Genomic DNA, 18,164 nt, shown 5'->3' on the forward strand with positions numbered 1-18,164 from the left:
TGGGATGCACTGGAAAATCCTCTCATGCACTTTGCTCTTTTTGGTTAACATATAACAGCTGTGCATGCCTGGGAGTTGCAGAATGTTACCTCTTCATGTGCTGTAGCACACTCTGACCACACCAGGGAAGTCGCCAGTTCTGCCTCCCCCTGGCTTCCTTAGGTTTGGAGCCTAAGTTCCTCTCTTCTTGGTGAGATGTACAACAACCCCCACCCCCAACCTGGTGGCTGATAGCCAGCCCCACTGTGAGCTACAGTCAGTCCCACTGTGAACTACAGCCAGCCCCACTGTGAGCTACAGTCAGCCCCACTGTGAGCTACAGCCAGCCCCACTGTGAGCTACAGCCAGCCCCACTGTGAGCTACAGCCAGCCCCACTGTGAGCTACAGCCAGCCCCACTGTGAGCTATAGTCAGCCCCACTGTGAGCTACAGCCAGCCCCACTGTGAGCTACAGCCAGCCCCACTGTGAGCTATAGTCAGCCCCACTGTGAGCTACAGCCAGCCCCACTGTGAGCTACAGCCAGCTCCACTGTGAGCTACAGCCAGCCCCACTGTGAGCTACAGCCAGCCCCACTGTGAGCTACAGCCAGCTCCACTGTGAGCTATAGTCAGCCCCACTGTGAGCTACAGCCAGCCCCACTGTGAGCTACAGCCAGCCCCACTGTGAGCTACAGCCAGCCCCACTGTGAGCTACAGCCAGTGCCGTGGTGCTGCAGAGCACAGGAAGCAATGCCACCTCTTCAGCTGTGCTGTGGTTCTCATCATCCAGACTTCCACCCTTCATGGTAAGTCATCACTGGGCTACTCTCCATTTAGACTGAGTCCTTAAGCTTCTGCATTGGAGAGAAGATATAAGCTACTTTCTTTCTCTGTCTCATTTTATGTAAAATTAGTGTCTTCTGGTTTTGTAGATTTTCTTGCAAATGACAGATTTCATTCTTTTTTGTTGGTTGAATAATATTCCCTCCTCTCTCTCCCTGCCCCCATCCTGCGTTTCCTTATTCACTCATCTGTTGATGGGTACTAAGACTGATTCCATATACTGGCTGTAGTAAATAGTGCATACATATATATATATATATACATACATTATATATATGCACACACATATGCACATGTGTATATATACACACATACACACATATATACACATACACACACAGATATATATACACACATATAGATACTGACATACATACATATACACATACACATATACACACACATATACATACATACACACATATATACACACATATACACACATACATACATATATACATATATACAGACATAAACACACATATATACACACACATGTACATACACACATACACACATATATACACACACATATATATATGCACACATATATACACACTATATATATGCACACATACATATATATACACACATATACATACATACACACATACATACACACATGTATACACACATATGTACACACACATATACACACATATACACATACACATACATACATATATACTCACAGATACACACATACACACACATATATATACACACACATATACATACACACACATATATACACACATACATACATATGTATACTCACATATACCCACATACACACACATATATATACTCACATATATACACATACACACACATATATATATACACACGTATACATACACACACATACACACTCATACATACATACACACATATACACAGACACATACATATATATGTACGTCTGTTTGCTGTGCTGATTTTCTTTCTTTTTCATTGGTACCCAGAAGTGAGGTCTGTGGGGGACTTACGCCGGGTTTTTGAGGAACATCCTAAGCGCTTTCTATGATGCTCTATCTATTGTGTTTGTACTGTAAGGAAGCCCTCTATTCTCCACAGCGTGTCTGCACTTGCTGAGCTGCATCTGTTTGATAACGGGGTGAGAAGGCGCGTTGCTGAGGTTTTGATTTCCCTTTCCTAATGACTAATGATGACCAACGCTGCTCACAGATTTGTCAACCATTTGCATTTCTTTTTTGAGAAAGGCACATTTATATCACTTGTCCAATTTTAAAAGCATTTTGTTTGTGTTGTTGAATTTTAAAAATTCCTGACTTACTCCGGATATTACTCTTGGTTTCATGAGTGGTCTGTAACCACCCGCTTCCTGACGTCACTCTGCAGCCCACTTTGCTGGCTGCTTCCGGCGCTGCACCGGAAGTTTTCTGGTTTTGCTTTTGTTGCTTTTGAATCTTGTGGGCCATATTTGGGGGCTGTCTGCCTCAGCGCACAGTCACACTGTTTTAATGATGATAGTTTTATAACGTGTTTTAAAATCAGATAGTGTGATGCATATATGTCCTTTGGCTTAGAAATTCTTTGCTCTTCCAGACCTTTATGGCCCAGTGTATTGTAAAAGTGTTTATTTTTCTAGCTAGGTAAAGATTACCATTGTTTCAAAGAAAGCACATAGACTGTTTGCCATAACATTGGGGACAAAATATTAATCTGCGAAAAGGAAGTTCGCTCCATCACTTTCACTGGTGTTTATGATTTGCACCACAGAGATCATTCACGTCCCTGGTTACTTTATTTGCGGGTATTCTTTTTTAAAATTTTTATTTATTTATTTTATTTATTTACATTCCAGTCGTTGCCCCCCCCCATCCCCTTTCCCACAGTTCCTCATCCTATTACTCCTCCCCCTTGCCTCCAAGAGGGTGCTCCCCCAATCAGGCCTTCCCCTTCCCTGGGGCCTCAAGTCTCTCAGGGATTAAGTGCATCTTCCCCCACTGAAGCCAGACCAGACAGACCTCTGTTATATTTGTGCCAGGGGCCTTGGACCTGCCCATGTAGGCTCCTGGTTGGTGGCTCAGTCTCTAGGAGCTCCCTGGGGTTTGGACTAGTTGAGACTGCTGGTCTTCCTATGGGGTCGATCTCCCCTTCAGCTTCTTCAATCCTTCCCCTAATTCAACCATAGGGGTCCAACTTAAGTTCAAATTGTTGAGCATACATATTTGCTTCTATCTCAGTCAGCTTCTGGTAGGGCCTCTCAGAGGACAGCCATGCCAGGCTCCCATCTGTAACCACACCATAGCATCAGTGATAGTGTCAGGCCTTGGTCCCCCCCCAACCCCCATGGGATGGATCATAAGTTGGGCGGGGCATTGGACCACCTTTTCTTCAGTCTCTTCTCCAGTTTTGTCCTGGCAGTTCTTCTAGACAGGAACAATTCTGGGTCAGGAAATTTGAATTGGTAACCCAATCCATTCTCTCCGCTCTCTGGGCTTCTCTCCTGCGTGCCCCACCTCATACATGATCCTGTCCCTCTTTTCCCCTCTCCCACCCAGATCCCTCCCTCCCTCTGTCTCCTGTGATTATTTCCTTCCCTCTTCTAAGTGGAATTGAAGCCTCCTCACTTGGGCCTTTCTGCTTGTTACACTTCTTATGGTCTGTGGGTTATACCCCACATATTCTGTACTTTCTGGATGATATCCACTAACCAGTGAGCGCATGTCCTTTTGAGTCTGAGTTACCTCACTCAGGATGATATTTTTGGATGATATTTTCTACTTCCATTCATTTGCCTGCAAAATTCACTAACCCTACGTCCAACAGAGAGCTAATATTCAAGATGTGTAAAGAACTCAAGAAGTTAACCTTCCCCAAACCGAATAATCCAATTAAAAAATGGGGTACGTAACTAAACAGAATTTACAATAGAAGAATCTCGAATGGCGGAGAAGCACTAAAAGAAGTGTTCAAAGTCTTTAGTAATCAAGGAAGAGCAAATCAAATGAACCCTGAGATTCTACCTCACATCAATCAGAATGGCTAAGATAAACTCAGGTGACAGCACATGTTGTCGAGGATGTGGAAAAAGAGGAACACTCCTCCATTGCTGGTGGGACCGCAACTGGTACAACCACTCTGGAAATCAATCTAGCGGTCCCTCAGAAAATTGGAAATAGTTCTACCTGAAGACCACTGACATATACCCCAAAGATGCCCCAACATACCACGACATTCATAGCAGCCCTAGTTGTAATATCCAGAAGCTGGAAGCAACCTAGATGTCCCTCAACTGAAGAATGAATCCAGAAAATGTGGTTCATTTACACAATGGAGTACTATTCAGCTACTAAAAACGAGGGATTTCCTGTTTTATGTAGATATTTTGACTACAATTTTTTTCCTCAATTTCTTTTCAGAATCTTGACTTAGTCGTGTGTTGCCTAATTTCCAGACATCAGAGGAGTCTCTAATTTCTTTTTGCTTTCTCCCTAGACCTGCCAATTTCAGCTGTGAGAGTTTGGTGAGACGTTTATGATCCACAGACAAGGATCATAGATGAATGAGGTTCATAACTCATAGAATATCTCACACACACTTGAAAATGTGTGTGTGTGTGTGTGTGTGTGTGTGTGTGTGTGTGTGTGTGTGTAGTTGTACTAGTGTCATTGTGACACAGTGAGTCCGCTTTGGTCCTAGCTGATACTCAGTCTACAGCTCTATTGGTCATCAGGACAATAGTGCCTGCCATAAAAATTGTGGATTTTCCACTTTAGGATTTACTTACATTTGTCTCATGTGTACGAATGTTTTTCCTGCTTGTATGTATGCGCACCACTTACATGCAGGCCTGTGGAGTTCAGGAGCCGGCACTGGATTCCCTGGAACTGTAGCTACAGAGATTTAGTTACCATGTGGGGACTGGCAAACAAATCCCCTTTACTCGGAAGGAGCTGTGAGTGCTGTTAACTGCTGAGCCATTTCTCTGGCCAACGTCTTTCTCTTTTGAAAACTGGATTTAAGTTTGTAGCATTTTAATGAATTCTTTGAGAATCGTATACAATACATTGTATTTTGATCATACTCATCCACCCCCCACCCCTTTCAAGTTCACCCAACCATTCCACACCCAGCTAATTTGTGTCCTTAATATTATATAGATTAAAAAAAATCAAATCCAAATTTATGCTGCCTCTGTATACTAATTTATACTGCCTGTATATAATATAGGTTAAAAAAACACCACCAAATCCAACTTATATCGCCTCTCTATGTGCCTACAAGTGGCCACACCTTTAAAGTAAGCCAACTGTCCTTTTGCTCTGAAGTCTGTTTTTGACAAATAACAAACTCACATTTCTTTGCTTTAGTGATTGCACAAGGCGGTGCGCTTTCATTGATTGTAGAGATCTGTCTGCTTTCTAAACTGTAACTACTAAAATGATATGTATATGCAAATGTATATGCATATGGTGAAGGGTTTGAGTCACCTGACAGTCTATCCCCAGCCATGGTTAATGTCCCTAGCTTTTCAGCTCCTGTTCTGTACTGGGGAGTGCTTTCCCCGTTACTTAAATGGCTCCCACCCCTGTGCTCAGAAGCACTGGGGCATTTGCAAACCTACAGAGATAAAATATATTCTTCAGAAGCTTTGTTCCAGGTGTGTGCTGTGGTGCTGTCGGCGGGAGTTCAACCTTAATGAGCAGACCATACATGTGAAGCACTGTGTCTTTGAGGAAAAGCATAAATCAAGGTTATGTGTTCATTCCTTGACAAAAATGTGATAGAGGATACAACTGTTTCCCTTTAGAGCTGTGGTCACATAATTACCAACTCATTGTCTGCAAGGCTTTCTATGATTGGACTACAGTCAACAATGCAAACTAACTGTAGCATTTCATTGAACTTTTTGTTTTATTCTTTTGAGCTGGGAGCAGGACATCCTCATGCAATACAGGCTGCCTGACTCAGTCTCCCACCTGAGTGGTGTGCACCATGACGCTTGAATTCACTTTGCTTTTAAGTTAGCTTTTTAAAAGTCATATTCAACGTGGGTATATGGGGCACAGGGGGTTATTCGTTTTTTTTAAAATCAGGTCTACCATCTCAAAGGTGACTTAAATTGATTACTAACCACCTAGATACATTTCTTCTATAGTTACCATATTTTCTAATTCTCTGTTATCTCTTAAATTTTATCTGACCATCTGGAAATTTACATGGTTATAATTTTAGCTAACCAAAACAAAGAAAATAAATATAACCACAATACAAAATAAATGTTAATATTTTAGGTGAAATTTCTACTTTTTGTCCTCATGAGCAAATTTCTGCTTTTAAAACAAAACACCATTCTGACATGGTATTTTTCTTTTTCTTTTACCACGACTGCTTACCCCATGTACTCTTATCAGCTTTTAATGTCTCTCAGCTGTCTTCCACACATTACTTATTTAAAACATGGAACAAAAGGGGTTATTGTTTTCATTTCCTTCAGAAAACAGTTGTGAGCTTTGGAAGCCTAACATCTTTGGATCACAGAATCAGGACCTGAATGAGGATATACTTTCTTTTCTCATGCTGTATGGTTGTGGAGTAAGCAGGAGACAGCAGTCAGTTTGTGCAAGGTTGTGCATCCATTTTATTTATTGTGTGTGTGTGTGTGTGTGTGCGTGTGTGTGTGTGTGTGTGCCCGCATGTATATGCCAGAGGAATCCATTCTCTCCCTCTGCCACGTGGGCTCTGAGGATCAAAGTCAGGTCAATAGCAGAGGCCAGTACTATTTCACTGGCTCTTAAAATTTTAATATATATATATGTGTGTGTGTGTGTGTGTGTGTGTGTGTGTGTGTATTTATGTGTATATATGTTTGTGTGTGTTAGCTATAAGCTAAATATGTTAAATATACATAGTTAACATAATTGGTTTTATTCACAGAGAATCTTCCATGTATTAAACACTCTTCCCACATTTGAGTGGACAGCATCTCTACTTTCAGATCACATAGAAGAAGTCCATCCTTGCACACTTTCTGGATTCCCCATCTCCCCAGCTGCTGTTGTCAGTGATGGGGAGAATGGGTAGCTGAGACTGCCCTAAGTTGTCCATCAGAGTTAAAGAATTTAATCAATGTTCACAGGGCATTCCCATGAATGAAGGGCCACCTGAAGGTTTCCAGGACTGAGGATAACTGTCACGGGGCTCGCCATAGTGTGGCAAAGACTTCCCAGCTCTGGGCAGACATTGCAACGGGAGGCCTGCATTGCGTATTGCAAAAGTCCGGATTTGAAGACAGATGCATCCGGTTTTCAGCAACACTCCTCGCCATCTCCGTCCTCAGTGTTGCTGAGTATGGTATTCAATCTTGTTGACTTTCTCAGCTGTGAAATAACGGTCACCATGCGTATTTCCCAGAGCAGTGACGACAATAAAGTTAGTGTGTCAACTATTCAGAACAGAGAAGATAAGGGCCCAACCTAGATGTCCATCGGTGGAAGACCGGCGGAGGGGAACACAGCCCCCACACAGTGACACCTGCTCATTGCAGCTGGACATCCTTTAATGTGACGTGAACCGGATGCAAAGTGACAATCGTCTCTGTTGTACAGCTGAACAATGCCGTTCTGAGGTAAAACCAGTCACTGCTGGAAGAAGGGAGAGGCAGATGAGGGAGGTGAGGTAATACACTGACAGGGATGGAAGGGATCTGTGTTCTGGCGTTCCGCTGCACAATAGGACGCCTGTAATTCGCAGCAATCTATTACGTATTTTAGGGACATCTAGAGGAAAGACTCCAAAGGCTCTAAGCACAAGGAGTTGGAAATGTACGCTGATGCAGTGAGCTGAGCTTGGTTAACGCATGCCGGTAAAACCGGGGGACATTAGACTAAATGGTAGCTGTTGCCGTTGTCACTCTTACTTTAGGGGGGAACATCTAGGAGTGTGGATTTTTATCAGTCTTGAGAAAGTTACCTACCTGAGTAGACGTTATGAAACTTTAAAGCAAAACGCCTCACCAGGCTGAATGGATGATAAAGCAGATGTCGGGGCGCATCTTGGGATGAATAAGTTATGAATCATGAAAAGCTGCTGTTTCAAAGCTACCAGCTGCACGCTCGAAAGCAGATGGCTATCTCGCTGATCTGAGTAATTCTGATCTTGTCTAAATTTAAACGCTGACTGTATTTAGGTGCAGGGATGAACTCTTAAGAACACTGAGCAATGAGTTGCTGTTCTGAGGAGGACACCGTACCCCTCGTTTCCAACGCTTCACTGAGTTACGTGAACTTGTATATCAAGGCACTATTCCCCATCTGGCCATCCATTGGTTTACCTGAGAACTAATTTCCGTACTGTGGCCTTTTGTCCTGGCCACTCACACATTCTTAGGGACTATTCTTTGGACCTGATCTTTGGCCCAATGTGAATACTCTTAGGGAGAAACAGCCACGGTGTTACTGGTGAGATAATCACACAGTCCTCTCTAAGGGGTTTGAAGAGGACCGACGTTTAGAATCGTCTACTTGCTCCGTGGCTGAGTCTTCTTTCCCATCCTGCTCTAAACGATCACCTGCAGCATGATTAGAGGCCCAGCATCTTCCTTCTCGGTGCAGACCTTTCATCACAGGGATGAACCCAAGAGATGATCTACACAGAGCAATGGGGGAGACTTATGGGAAAGAAAACCTGCTGCACCGATCTGGTGGATCAGATCTCCACAGCAAGCAATGACATCTGCTAAGGGGATGTCTGCAACTTCCTCTAGCCTGCGGCTAGAGGTTCTCTACATTCCTCAGGGTTGTAGAGGATTTATTTGCTGAAAGAAGGAGACCAATGTGAAATGTTTCCTCCAATTTCCTTAAGAATGTATTTTTTTTCAAACTTAGACAAATAGTCCTTATGGTTCTTGAGAAATAAACACAGTGTGAGTATTGCTTCTGGGGCGAATGTGGTGGTCTGTTTGGTATTTGGATCGGATATCTCTTTACAGCCCACTGCTCGTGTTAGATGAGAGATGATGTTATTTTTGTCCTCATGGGGTTTATTTATATCGTTCTTAGGTAATCTTTGCCTTTCTCTTCCCCCACCCCCTGCCTTTTATAGACAAAGTCCTATCGTGCTCCACTGGAACTTGTAATGTAGGTCAAGCTGACCTTGAACTCAGAGATTTACTTCCTCCCAAGTTCCTCCAAACGCATCCCATTAAAGACATGGGTCACCAGAAGTGGCCTTTTAAACTGTACATTTTCATAAAAATAAAATCATGCGCTCACTGCAGCGTCATCGATGAGGTTTTAATCATCCCTAACGAGGAGTTTAGACTGAAGTTCTCTATAGCTCAGAATATATTATTTTTCCCACACGATGAGGTCATGCCATAAAAGTCAAAAAATATGTTATTTCACTCCTAGAAGAACTTACATCGAAGAGGTCAGACTTTAAAGCTTCATTCACCTTGCTATTTATTTTGTTTGTGCCTGGAACCTCATGCTAGGTGCAGGGGGCTGAACTGATCGACAAGACTGTGGATTAACCTTTCTTCTGCCCCCCTTATAAAGGACCAGACCTGTCAGTGAAGGTCACATGTCCTGAAGGGAAGAAGATAACAGCGTGGTGGAGTTAGAGCTAGATTCTCAGGGGAACCCTGAGTGGCATTATGTGTGTGGGGGGGATGTACTCTTGATAATTTCACTATTGTTTTGGTAAAGTGCTTATCTTCTGTGAATCCTATAGTCAACTAGTCAGTAGACACTGGAATTTTCATAAAGGGAACACTAGAGGTTAGTATTCTGTGTTAGAAAATCAAAGGGTAAAGGGGATCGAAAGGAAGAATGGCTTAATTCTGTTGAGTGACAACGGCCTTAGTTGTGTCTGACTCCTTTGAGAGGGTGGTTCTGGAGGGGTGGAAAAGAGGTTTGAGATCCAGAAAATCCTCTTCTCTGGCCTTTGAGCCCAACTGGACACCATTTGAATGCTAGAGTGGGGGACGGGAAGACAGGTGTGTGTGTGTGTGTGTGTGTGTGTGTGTGTGTGTGTGTGTGTGGTCATTCTTTTTCAAATCAACACAATCTGAGCTGGCAAAGACCTTCGTTGCAGGGGAAAAGATACAGGGTACAGGAGGATATCACCACTTGGAGGACAGCCATGGATTTGAACCGAGGACCAGTAGTGTCTTGCTTGACTGTTTGATCAGAGTCTGAGACAGAATCAAAGTTGGCGCAGGAATCAGGCAGCAGTCCTGAGAACTGCAACCCAGGGGAAGCCTTCCCAGTTCATTTCCCCTCAGGGCTTGGTGTTTTTTTTTTTCTTCAGACAGTAATCTGAACCAGATGGGCAAATAGGGATAGTTGTCTTGGTTCCATACTCCGGAATAGACTATTGAAAATTTCAAGCACGGGAGGACAGAATGGAGGTAAGAAGATTATTGAATTAGTTTCCTCTCAGGCCCTGAATTTTTATATGACTTATCTTAGAGTCAATTTATATACTAAAATTAAATCTTTTATTTGTAGAGTATATAATGTATCACCTTGAAAATAAACATTAATGTTATCACATTTGCTAGGTGTCTCACTTTGTTTTGAGAGCTCAGGAATTAAACTGGTTTTCATAATGCTATGAAGGCTAATTACACACACACACACACACACACACACACACACACACGACTATTTAAAATATAAGCTACCATATTTTATAATGTAAAATATTATACAGTGTTTTTTTTAAATGTAACTCAGAGTTAGTAAATGAACTAAGACATTGAATCAGGAATTTTGGTCCAGCGGTTTTTCTAGTTACTTGATATTTGCCTTGAAGGCAGTCTCTTAGTCTTTCTGAACCCCAGATGACCTAGTTATAGAATTTATAATAGCCTTTTTCATTTATAGAATTGTAATCATGACTTAAAGGGAAACACGTAAAATGCTTGATGGATTGCACATCATACAGAAAATTGAATTATAATCATATTTAGGTTTTTAACCTTAATCAGAGGCTCTGCTTGTATAATTGGTCAAACAATTCCTATGCTAATCTCAGGCAGTGATGTCAGCTCCTGTGGGTTTCGCCTTGGTTCTCAGGCTAGCCTTGAGCTCACAGCCCCATAGCCTCAACCTTCCAAGTAGTGACCACACAGGCAGGCAGCATCGTGAGCAACTCAGTTTGGTTCGTATTAAAAGCTAACTTCCGTTTTTATGCTTTTATTTTATTTTTGTGCAGATTTTATTACCTGCTTTTCTCTTTTCATGATTACCTTTTTGTTAAAAGAACTACAGTGCACCCCCCCAACCCCACATACACCATTTTGAGGTGGCAACCTCTGGGACACACCGGCATTTCAGGAATCAATCCGGAGTTACAGCCTTTATGTAATTTAGACAATGCCACCATTTTCCCCCTATGATAGCTCTTTCACTTCTTGGAAGGAGCCCCATGTTCAGTCTGAAGATACTCCTCAGAGAGGGTCTTAGAGATGCATTGCAAAAGAAGTGAGTCAGGCTTTCTGGAAATTGCTGTTCCCAGCAGTAAAATTTCAGTTTCTTATATTCTTGGTAAGTAAGTATCCATGGGACAGTCTGAGTGGCAAATTCTTTTCTGATGTTGGTTTTCTTTTTTCTTTTATTCCAATGATGTCATCAGCCACCTTACCCTTTAGTGGTATGATTTCTTGGGTACAATACATGTGGCTGCGTTAACAGCTATGTAAAATATGTCACTTGTACTAACTGATCTAAATGGTTAGGTGAGGTGTTGCTGAGAAGTTTCAAGGACTAGACACAGCTATGTGTAAGGCCTGGTTCTTTCCACAAGGGCTTGGTAAGGGAAGGCATAGCAGCCTGTAAGGATCCAGTGAGAAGATCCTTGGCCACAGGCTCATGTGTAAAATGAGGCTGAGCTGCAAGTAGCTTTGTACTAGTTACCCATTTCTGCCAACAAAGCACGTTGGAGCTCAGCGGCTAGGCAGCGTGGTCACAAGGAGGCTTCGATTTGGAGGGCGGGCTTTGCAGAGAGCTCAGCGCTGCCAGAATTGTCACTAGCAGGAAGACGCTGATGTCAGAGGTTTTGATCAAAGGTTCAGTACTGGATGACTCGTGATTGACATTGCCTGTCAGGTAAGATGTTAGCTGACTGCAACCCCTTTATGTTACTTGCTGTTAGGAAGGCCTGGAACTCTTGTAGGATGGCTGAATACAAGGGGAAAAGACTAGGTCAGCTTTTATAGCATACCTTTGGAAGTCTCGAGTTACTACATGGTAGTAATTAAGGCAAGTTCAAGGAGACAGGGTAGAGAATCTTTACTGAGAGGTGGCAAAGTTCTAAAGAATACATGTCGGAGAGTACGTATTGCTGTGGTAAATTTTTGCAGACTACAATCTCACACTACAGCTTTAATGAATATTAAATGAGCCAATATGTACAAGGCCGATATATATATTGCAACTGGCACTTGGGAGTGTGCTGTTGTTAGTGCTTATGTAATTGAGATAGACTTCTTTGAAAGAGTCTCTGATCAGTGGAGACCCGGATGGTAGAGTTGTCAGTTCAGGCAGAGGAAATTCAAGCCCAAGGGTTGACTTGTTCAGTCAACCATGAGGAGCTGAGGCCAGGAGACCACAGTTGAGACTGAATTACTCATTGCAGGTCAGACTGTGGATCTCGGAAGTGCAGACTTGGCACTCACAGAGCAGACCTCTGAACTGTGGGTGAAGGCACATAATGAACACCCAGTGTTCGTGAACCGAGGATCCTGACTTGAAGACAGCCGGAAGTCTAAAGCAAGAGGCCTCCTTTTTACTTTGGAGTGTATTTCTGATCAGTTGCAAAGTTGTTTTTTGACACTTATTTTGTGGAATAACGTGACCAAGGAATTTCTGCAAAGATCCCGAAGGTCACAGGACATGAAATGTGCAATGTTTTTTGTTTTTTTTTTTTAATTACAATACGTTTGAATGTTAAAATGTACAAATTGATGCCTTAGAAGGCACACACATTTTGGTGTTAAGCGCGGTTACATAAAAGGCGCAGCTTCCTATGGTTACACTTGCTAAATCTTCAGGCCAGCACACGTCTGAAAGGCCGCATGTGAAGAAAGACAGTAACCAGGCAAGCACCTCGAGTGGTGGGCGATGCAGCGAGGTTTTGATGAGTTAGCGCTCATGTCTTCCCTAGAGAAAAAGGAGTGTGATTTATTATTAAGCTTGGCCATTTTGATCTGAAACATGTGAATTAAAAATGGATTTAAAAATTAATTTGTGAAGGATTTCTGACATAACCCAGCTAAATTCAGAGAGGCCTCCGAGGGGGCTGGGGTGGCAGATGGGTCGATGGCGGCCTTAGGACGGTGACCCAAGTGATGGATCTGCACTACACGATAATCTTTGGATTACAGACAGGTTAGTCCTCACCTTCCAGTGGAGCTGAACTGTGGGGGAGAGAGTGCTGGCTGTCAAGGAATGTCTGTCGTGGTTGCAGACCGAGGAGCTGGCTACACGTTTGTGTGCTGTGCACCTGCTATTTTGGTGAATTTTGCTCATACCTGTTGCGTTGGTTACCTGGGAATGGTAACTTGTCTAGACCATGGCCTCGGTGATTTAGTTAAATGCTGGTCTAGGTGTCGCCAGATTGTTAGGTACGACTAACGTTTTAATCATCACCCTTGAGTGAAACAGGTTATTCTCCATCATACTGTTGGATCTCGCACAGCAGTTGACAGACTTAGGAGAAAAGGAATGAGTTTGCTGCAGGGTGAAATAACCCTCAAGTCTGCCACACGGGAACCGTCCACTTTCCTGAAGTGCTGTCCCCATGACTTGCATTCCGAGATGGTGACCTCAGCTTTTCTCGGGTCTCCAGGCTGCTGCGTTTCCTTGCACACTATCAGCTTCCACAGGAGCCAAGTCCTTCAAGGAGAGCTCTCTTGGCCGGATCTACCTTCTTTAAGAGGGATATAAAATGACTAGCACAGGCTTCAGGATAAAGTCACCTGACAAGCGGTGCTACGGAGAGGAGGCAGTGGTGTGGTGCATGAGTTCTCGAATTCAGTCAGTTGGACTTGAACCCAATCCGCTCAGTTGAGTGGTCTTCCACAAGTCATCTAATAGTTCCAGCTGTAGGTTTCTTTATCTGTAATGCAAGACTACAACCCTCATCTTCTTGCAGGTATATAGTTACAGTGATCAGGGAATGGTGGTTCCTTCAGAAAGACTGCATTAAGGGAATGGGGGAGTCCTGAAAGGCTTTCGCGCTGCACACCTTCCTCCCTTCCTGACCCCATCCCTGCTTTGTTTCCCTCCTTCCCTTCCTGTATGGGTGGAGTGGCATTGAGCTTACCACAATACCTAGGCTGGCCTTGGACTCTAGGTTTCCTTCAAGGTCACCTTCTCTGTTTCCTCCACTCTGCCCTGCTTACAGGACTGTCCATTCCTTATGAATATAAATGAATCCCCCCCTTTTTTTCCCAAGAAGGCTTAGGAATAAGCCAGTGACAAAATTCTGGTAGAAACCAGATCGCAGGGAACGCTGTGTTCATATAGCCCTGGAGACATGCTGGCTTCTTCCTCAGGCACCCCTGTATGTGGCTGTTTTTCTGCTTGCACAAAGGGAAGAGGGGGCTATACATAATATAATATAATAATATAAGGACCCTTGGGACCATTCTTGAAACGTGCATAGTGGCGCCAGGATCGCAAGAGTTCTGCATAGGTTACCTGAGCACAGTAGCCATGGGCAATCTTATCGCAAAGATCGGATCTAGATGCCAACTACAAAAACAACAGAACAAAACAAAACAAAAAGCAAAAGCAAACAAGAACCCCAAACGACAACAACAAAATTAAAACAGGCTAGATGAGCAGCTAAACATGGTATGTTCTGCCATCAACTACGCGGAAGCAGTTTTCACTGGAGATTAGTAAAAAAGCAAAACGCTTCAGGTATGGTTGGAATAATGTCGTAAGACCGCTGTCTGGCTTTACGGTTATCGTCGTCAGAGCTTCCATTTGGCAACAGTTGAGAATCTGTCCCACTGAGCACTGTCACCTCCATTACAAAGTCGATTGTTAGCTTCTGGCAGCAGGATCCTGCCTGGTATTTCTGCACAGTTGGCAACACCGGTGCGACAGATGCAGACGCTCGCCGAGCCAACAGCACCCCTCCCCACCCCCACTCCTGTTCGAGTCGAAGGGGGGAGTTTTTCATTCTGAGTTTTGCTCTGGTATCGAGCCTTTGCCTGTGAGTCTCGGGTAGAAGCTCTGCGCTGTACTAGGCTATGCTGACGGTTTTATTCCCATTTCCTGGGACAGACCCAACTCTGGTCACATGACCACGGAGACAAGGGAAGCCACCTGCCCCCGCTAGTCATAGCTCTGGGGGAAGCACTTCTCAGGTCATTGTTTCCCACTTAGAGCTGTAGATTTAATGATTAAATTGTATCCGCTTTTCTCTGTTCCTTTCCTCTGCTCATTTGAACATGCGTCTTCACCCTGTATAGAAGAGCTCCTGGGCCTGTTCCATTGGCCATCTGTACATTTCGGGGCTAGTCACTTCCTGCTTTGATTATTATACATTAAAAGCATTTTAGTACGAGGAGCAAAATGCTGCATGAATCTGTGTTTCTCTGAACCTGGCCTTTAACACGGTGAAGGGAGCTGGTCTTCGGTGATTTGCGCATGTGTACATCTCTGAGGAGAAAGTCACTAGCCTTGGTCACCTAAGCCAAGCATGCACAAGGGCTCTTTGTAGATGGTGAGGAACATTTGAGGGAGGTGGGACTCGAGACGCTGAGCATGTTTAGAAGTTGGCCCTCGGTGAGTCACAGGGAAGCAGATGCTCACAGGCTTCAGCAAACTCCTGCTTGCAATTCTCAAAGACAATAACTGTGAATAACATTTTTTTTGTGACCTTAAAGTATAATCTGCCAACTTCTCCTCAGAAATTGGTTCCAAACCACTGCCACTTTCGGCGCCAGTGAAATAAGAACAGAGAACGAACGAAGTCTGGCTCTGACTTTCCTCGCCCCCATGTTGAGCGGACCTCCATAACTGATTTTTTTCATTGGTGAATTTCCTCCTTGTACAAGCTTTTGGTTTGCTTTGTATTCCAGTGAACTGTGTGGGAGGGCAGGGTGTTGGAGAATTCCTTTGTTTTGGGACACAGAATGGAGAAATAGCATCGAATGGAGGTTCTATGTCTAGTTAGAGGATTTGAAGGAAAAGAAAGCTTGTACAAACACCTTCCTGTGGCTCTTGGGGAAACTGAAAGAGAAGATTTGATAGTCTTCATTCAAGAATGTAAGTCAAAGGTACTCAGAAGCAAAACAAACAAACAAACAAACAAACAAAACAACCCCAGGATTTTGTTGTGAGACAGACAGATCCAAATGCATTACCGTATGCCCTGAGCACTTTAATGCCTATGAAAGATCAATAGTATAAATAACCATTAATTGGAGGAAGGGTCATCCATAAATGACAAAGCTTTATTTAATTTGCCATTTAGCTTGGAAAATATTCTCAGTCATAAATGCTTATTTTCTAGATGCCCTTCTTTTTAATTAATTTCTCAGAAATCAGTTTAGAATAGTGAAAATAACAACTCTCACAGAAACTGCATGGCACATCTATGGGCTCTGTGCATTGGATGGGTTTTCTTTTCTAGGAAGGAGTACCTGGGCCCGGTCATGGCTTGTTGACATCATATAGGTTAGTGGGAAGGTCGAATGTATCTCAGATCTTCACACTCAGCCCATAAATAACTGAAAACTTCTTCCCCTGAGGACCAACCTGGGCCCGGTCATGGCTTGTTGACATCATATAGCTTAGTGGAAAGGTCGACTGTATCTCAGATCTTCACACTCAGCCCATAAATAACTGAAAACTTCTTCCCCTGAAGACTAAAGGACAAAGGGCATTTGGAGGGTAGTACAGGAGGATCCCTAGGTTCCAGCCAAGCTGCCTTTTATCAAGTTACACAGTATGCTTGTTGTGCCTGGTTAGCAGAGGATCGGGGGTACATGTGGTCTGTGCTGCTATCCTAGTAGCTCAGGACATGGGTCTGTAGCTATTCTTAGCCAGCCTATGATGGTCTCCAGGTAGGTGGCCACTTCAGGTCTGCGGATGAAGGATGAAGCTCTTCACTACATGATGGTCTAGAACATCAGGTCAAGAGGAAGCTGAGACTCAGTCATTATTGGTGTCCAGTCTTTGCAAACTCTTACCTGTGCTTTCTTGGAGAACTGAGCACAGCTCAAGAATGTCATGGTTCTCCGGTTGACTTTTAAATGATTGATGGCGGTGGTGGTGGTGTGTGATAATTAAGAAAATACTTGCTACCAGGTAGGGCCATGCTGCACAGCTGGCATAGCTCACATGCTGTGTTTATATTTTCCTGTGACTGTGGGAACAGCTTTGAGGGTTCTTGACAGACATACTGTCTGTTTTCCAGCCATGAGTGGAGCATTCGCTTGAACTGGTGGGCCATTTCTCCCATCTAGACTGGCTCCAAATTCTAAGAAGTTAAAAGCTTATTCTTCTAATTGGTTGAGTTCTGGCCTGTTAGAGGTGAAAGGACTTTATGATAAGAAGTACAGAGCCCGGTTAGTATATTTCTCATCTTACATCATCTTGCTATGCATTAGTTTACCCACATCCTGAGAGTGCATGCTTTTACACACGTCCATTTCTAGATGCATTTCATATTCAGATACAAGGGTTTTTTTTTTTTGCAAAGATTTTGTTAATCTTACCCCACATTTTCTGCACATGGTTAGAGCATCCAGCCCACATGCAGCTTCACAGCTTGTCACATGTCCTCACATATGTACTGGACTTTTTTGTTCATCTAATGTTAGAATTGTACCTGTTCCCTCCTCTTCTAAAAAGGCATAATTGTTGTCCTAATGAATTTTAAAAATAAACTAACTGCCCAGTACAGTACATTGTGTGATTCAAATAAGTATACCAGATGGATCCCAAAGACACGGAGTCACGGATGGATCCCAAAGACACGGAGTCACGGATGGATCCCAAAGACACGGAGTCACGGATGGATCCCAAAGACACGGAGTCACGGATGGATCCCAAAGACATGGAGTCACAGATGGATCCCAAAGACACGGAGTCACGGATGGATCCCAAAGACATGGAGTCACAGATGGATCCCAAGGACATGGAGTCACAGATGGATCCCAAAGACACGGAGTCACGGATGGATCCCAAAGACACGGAGTCACGGATGGATCCCAAAGACATGGAGTCACAGATGGATCCCAAGGACATGGAGTCACAGATGGATCCCAAAGACACGGAGTCACGGATGGATCCCAAAGACACGGAGTCACGGATGGATCCCAAAGACATGGAGTCACAGATGGA

At 43.6% G+C, this 18,164-nt stretch overlaps 1 protein-coding gene and 1 long non-coding RNA gene across 2 annotated transcripts in view; both read left to right on the forward strand.

Annotated features, from left to right (window-relative positions):
- Nucleotides 1-18,164, forward strand: part of Akain1 (A-kinase anchor inhibitor 1) — a 46,369-nt gene that overhangs the window by 6,554 nt on the left and 21,651 nt on the right. The window lies entirely within an intron of this gene.
- LOC148003902 (uncharacterized) lies at nt 1,316-8,739 on the forward strand. Its single transcript, XR_015629277.1, has 2 exons — nt 1,316-6,419; nt 6,730-8,739. It is a non-coding gene; the product is annotated as an uncharacterized LOC148003902 (long non-coding RNA).

This window comes from Rattus norvegicus, chromosome 9 (genome assembly GCF_021556685.1).
Source record: "Rattus norvegicus strain SHRSP/BbbUtx chromosome 9, alternate assembly SHRSP_T2T, whole genome shotgun sequence".
In the NCBI taxonomy this organism is placed as follows: Eukaryota; Metazoa; Chordata; class Mammalia; order Rodentia; family Muridae; genus Rattus; species Rattus norvegicus.